This window comes from Lolium perenne, chromosome 5 (genome assembly GCF_019359855.2).
Source record: "Lolium perenne isolate Kyuss_39 chromosome 5, Kyuss_2.0, whole genome shotgun sequence".
NCBI classification, from domain to species: domain Eukaryota; kingdom Viridiplantae; phylum Streptophyta; class Magnoliopsida; order Poales; family Poaceae; genus Lolium; species Lolium perenne.
Window position 1 is genome coordinate 205,415,229 of NC_067248.2, and position 5,714 is coordinate 205,420,942.

The 5,714-nt window shown below is 43.5% G+C and overlaps 1 long non-coding RNA gene across 1 annotated transcript; it reads left to right on the forward strand.

The window, feature by feature from the left end:
- Positions 1-1,683: 1,683 nt before the first annotated feature.
- LOC127298135 (uncharacterized) lies at positions 1,684-2,948 on the forward strand. Its single transcript, XR_011746059.1, has 2 exons — positions 1,684-2,110; positions 2,575-2,948. It is a non-coding gene; the product is annotated as an uncharacterized lncRNA (long non-coding RNA).
- The last annotated feature ends 2,766 nt before the right edge of the window (positions 2,949-5,714 follow it).

Below are 5,714 nucleotides of genomic sequence, written 5' to 3' on the forward strand. Positions count from 1 at the left end.
CAAAAAAGAGCTAAGTGTCAGCATTTGGAACTACTTTTACACGTTGGGGCAACTTTTAGGACTACTCACCTCGTTTTACAACTATTGAAACTAAATTACACCTAGAGACAACTATTTGAACGGAACTAGTGGTGTATTTAGCTCTTGATTACTCAAGGATACACTATGCCCACTGAATCAATGAGAAATAAGATGTGGATAAAGCGACAGTATTATTATTGTCGCCTACTCGCCCCTGTTCAAGACCGGGGTACCGGATTAAGGCGTTTTCACATTCAAACTGACAGTTTAGTCTTCGTCGATGTGGATATATATACTTCGACTTTACTGCGGAGGAGATAATCCCTACCAATTCCGTTGACTCGCATATCAGTGTCTTGAGATATTTAGCATTCAAGCTTTCAGCTCGCCGTTTGTACAGCGCAATTTGTGCATTTATATTCTCTTGACACCCGTACGAATGAATTTCACGTGCCAATCGTGACTTGCAACTCAGCGGAACAAGTGAAAAATATCTGAGAGGCAAGATGACTACGTTTTAAGAATCAAAGACCAGCCACTGATGTGGTCTCTGAATAAATTCATCACACGTGATGTAAGCATACCACGGATATGTCAAGGCCACTACGCCTAATGACTACAAGGCCCAAGATGAAGTGGAGGCCCGGCCCACGAAGAGACACCGCAAGCCATCGACTCGCTAAGCTGGAAGCAACTGGACCTCGTACGTAGCTATTTGTACCACTGCGCTAGGATAGAAGGGGTTGGCGAGTTTTTTTTTTTTTTTTTTGAACAAGCAAATCGCCTCATGAAAAATCTTCCAGCCCCCTTAAGTACTCTGGAAGGAAAAAAGTGCGTCTAAACTTACTGCCACCACATAGAGTCACGGTTACAACACAATGAGCAAAGTCATGTCTTTAAGTACAAAAGGTAAAATAAAATCTGGGGGATGATCCTCCAATGGATACTACTCTTTGTCTCATAAGCCCTTTTTGCCAAATGATGTGCCACCATATTTGCTTCTCTTCTATAGTGGATAAATTTCACCATCTCCATCGAACTTGCCTTTTGAAAACAATCAGCAAAAATAGCCGAATACGGCCCCATAATATCTATAGAAGAGGTTGGCGAGTTGATAGACGGGACACGACTATGGCAGTTAGCTTGTAAAACACCAGATCGGAGTTGTACTCAACCTCGTCGGAGCAATTTACCGGCAAGGAATCCCTAAACCTCAATAGAGTATACCAAGAGTCGAGATGTTAACAATTTAGAATTTAATTTATAGATAGGTAGGTTTCTTTATCCTCCTATAAATTCTATTTGTTCAATAGATTTTACTGCATATTTATATTTTTGTGCGTACACTTCGCTCAAATGATATGGGTGCTCCTCTTGCATATATTTTCATACAAGATTTTTATTTCATTAAAATAAAAATAGCTAAAAGCAGCATTTTACCATTGTGGCTGGTTGGGGTAGTTCTTTTTTAACCTTAGTGGAATTTGACGGGACCTGTTCATTTTGGTATTTGAGTGTTTCTCATGGTCGATAAATTCTCTATAATGTTTTGACAGAAACAAGCGGTATAATTCTATAGATTTTTGGATTTTGATCGTATCTAAGATCTTTTTATACTCAGAGCCATAGATCCTTGCCACCCACTACAAACTGGAACCTACCCATCCCCACGACACTCGCCTGAGAGCTGCGGTAGAGTGGCGGCGCCAGGAGGCGATAGAGAACCTTTCTCTAGAAGGGAAGGCGGTCTACGAGACTGTCAACAACGCCAACGACAAGTTCAAGGCAGAGAAGCGAATCCTCATCGCATCCACGGTGGCCAAGACAGTCAATTCCGTGGTAGATCTGGCCGTCGACAAGGCGGTGGGTGCAAAGGTCAACGCCGCCGTGCCGAACGCCGTACATGGATGGGATCGAGTCGGACCTTTGTGCCACCTTGGGTCTCACCTCCCAAGACGACGACTCGGCGCTGCCCATCAGGACGCCGAGGGGAGACATGGAGAACAGCCCAGGAGGGCGCCACGCTGCAAGACTAGATGGGGGACAGGAATTGGGGCTAATCAGCCCTACATCCCTCCTCCGGCTTGAGGTATCCAGGCTAATCCAAACCCATCAGCTATCACTATTGCTGCCAGTAGTTTGTTCGGCAGTTTGCTGCATCGTGAGAAGTGATCCACGACCATTCACCACGGCAAGCCACCCTCTATGGATTTCCCAACATTTTCTAGCGAGAACCGAAAATTCTGGCAGGCGTGTAGTGAGGATTATTTCGCTATCTTTGACACGGACCCTGAATTATGGATTGCTGTGGAAGCCATGCAATTCGAGGGTGAGGCAGCACAGTGGATGTCATCACTGTGGATGTCATCTGTTCAACATAGATTTAGTCGGGCTAGTTGGGATGAGTTTTGCACTGTTGTTTTGCATCGTTTTGGGAAAATCAACATCAAGCTCTAATTCACTATACAACTAGGTTCATTGATGGTTTGAAACCTTCAGTTCGTCTTATAGTTGTTGTTCAACTTCCCTGCGTATTCCATTGCTCTTGTGCAGGAAGAAGTGTGTGAGGAAGATGTCGATCATTTCCAACAATGGCCACAATCATCACATTCTTCCAAACAGGGCAGACAGTTTTCTCCTTGGTATACAGGTGAGCACAGATTAGTGTTAGTTGAACATGCTAAAATGGTGCCACAATCTGATGATAAGCTTGCTACATTGAAAGCTTATCGACGCGCCAATGGGTTGTATTTCACTGCGAAGAGAAGTGGGGCAAGGATGACAAATGCAACTCAACGGTACAGTTGCATAGTTGCATGTGGTGCAAAAGATGCTTGAGTTTTGTGCAACGGATTCATTATCCTCTGATGATAGTGAAGATGATTTGATGTTGTTGTCTAATAAAACTCAGTCTTCTTCTGCTACAACGCCTACCATTCATTTGCCTTGTCAACTGGCAGGTCATTCAGTTATGCTCTCACTTCTGCTCGACTTGGGAAGCTCTCATTCGTTTATCAGTGAGCGCCTAGCACCTCACCTGCCGAAATTGCAAGCCCTTCCTCGATAGAAATGGGTGCGCATTGCTGGTGATTGGTATCTGGAGTGCAAGCTAATGGCTCCTCCTTGCATTTGTCTGCATCAGGCCATGAGTTTTGTACTGATTTTAAGGTTTTGCCATTACAACATTATGATGGCATTATCGATATGGATTGGCTGTCACCAAGGGGAACTATGAACGTAAATTGCGAACAGAAGTGCGGTTGTCCTTTGATCATAAGGCAAGTCTGTGTTCTTACAAGGCGAGCCACCTGCAGAGTTCTAGTGAACTGTGGTGGAGTTACAGCTCGTTCGTGATGCAGAAACAGTGCCTCTACCTCTAGAGATTCTTACTTTATTGGATCAGTATAAGGCAGTGTTCTCTGCTCCTTCTGAGTTACCACCATGAAGAGCTTGTGATCATCATATTCCGCTGATGGAGAGGGCCAGACCCGTGAAGATTTGACCCTACATACATTCTCCTGAACTTAAAACTGAAATTGAGAAGCAGATTCAGAAAATGCTTGAAGCCAGGATTATTTCCATCAGTGACAGTGAGTTTGCCTCTCCAATTATTATGGTGCACAAGAAGGATTTTACCTGGCATCTTTGTTTTGATTACAGAAACCTTAACATGCTCACAATCAAATACTCACTTCGATCCATATTACTTGATGCTAAAATGGATTTATCTACAATTAAAATATGTCTAATCTAAATACATCTATATTAGCGTCAAGTAATATAAATCGAAGAGAGTAAAAATATCCTTTGCGATGAGTTAACTTGAGCTTCGGGGTTCTCCAAGCTTGACTTGCGTGCAGGGTACCATCAGATCAGGCTAGCCTTGTGTTTTGGAAATTTTAAAACTTGATTTCAAAGTTTCAAAAACGTTGCAACGAAAATACACACGTGCAAGTATTTATTATGAAATGCCTTGTGTTTTGGTCTCAGCAAAAAAGATCAACATGACAAATTTTAGAAGCTACAACTCTCTTGGTTTTCTTGTGTCATCATACAATTTTTTATCAAAATTTCTAAAGTTTTGTAATCATACAGCTCCTAAGAGAACATATCACTACTACAGAAAAGCCTACCAATCGCGTGTCATTTTGGCTACCAGTCGCGGGTCCTGGCCGACCATGTTGTCAGTGGTAAGTCTTACTAATCGCATGTGTACCCGGCACGCGACTAGTATGGTAGGTACTAGACGCGTGCGGGTGTGGTACACTGCCACTAAAGTACTAGTCGCGTGCGCCAGCCAGGTCGGCTGCTAGTGTGATTTTTTTTGCAATTTTTAAAAAAGTTGGGACCATTTGCCGAGTTGACCACGTGATTTTACACAAAACACCGTAAAATTAAAAGAAAGCAATCAAGTCCATGTTGTCTCCTTGTGGCGTTGACGAGAGGACATTGCTAGTAGGAGGTCATCGGAGTTGGCGTCGGCGGTGGCGGAGCACATCATTGGAGAGGGGCGTCGGATGTGCGCGAAGGAGCAGGGTGTCGTAGGTGGAGAGGAGACGGTCACCTCGCGGGGGAGGAGGTGGTCGCCGGAGGTGGTGTTCTTCTTTGGGGAGAAGGAAGAGAAGTGGAAGAGGAGCAGAGGAGAAGGAGGAGGAGGAGGAGGAGGAGAGGAGAAGGTGGAGAAGTGGTAGAGGAGGACAGAAGAATGTCGAGAAGTGGAAGAGGAGGAGAGGAGGAGAGGAAAAGTGGAAGAGGAGGAGAGGAGACGGTGGAGAAGAGGAAGAGAAGAATTGGATAAGGTGGAGAAGGAGAATAGGAGGAGGGGATAAGGTGGAAAAGGGGTAGATGAGAAGGGAAAATTTTGAAACTAGATAGAGGATTTTTTTTAGAATTTTTCCGATTTGAATTTTTTTTGTTTTTCTTTTCGATTTTTGGCACTCTAAAAATTCTGTAAAAAATATTTTCACCGGAAGTTGTATGCAACCAGAAAAGCCGTTTTACCGAGACATGATACCATTTTGCACAATATATCAAAATTCATGTTTGTTAATTTTCCTTAAACTAGATGACATAACACATGGCCATCTCAAAGGATTTTATTTTTTTATTTTTCTATCTTTTTTTTTCAAAACTGAAAAGGCGATTTTGATCCAAGGGGGACGGGGACTCGGGGTGTGAAAATCCTAAAAATGGTACTAGCGTGCCCTATTTTGGCACGTGACTAGTATTTTAGCTAATTCACGCCCGCTAACTCAATATATTGAAAGTAGGTGGACAAAGGCACACGCGACCGGTACGGAGATACCAATCGTGTGCCCCCATTAGCGCGCTGCGGGTACTTTCTGGACCCAAGTACGCCCGAGCCCCACATACGATGCACGTTTTTGCCTCGCGACTACTAATGCCGGTCGCGTGCATTTAGACTAACTCGCTGCCAATGAGTGTCCTCCTATAGTGTTTTCCCTACTAGTGTATCACTTAATTTTACTTTTCTATTCTACGTTTAGATATTCATGCTAAATAAGCTCTTTTTCGATAAAGGGAATATATTAATATCAAAAGATACGAATTACACCCAGCCTCTGCAACAACGCCCCACCCTAATGGCAGTACGGATGCACACACCCAAAAAATAGAAAAGAAAACTAAAAAATAAAAGTCCCGCTACAGCCTTCTAGACCTAGCAACAGCAA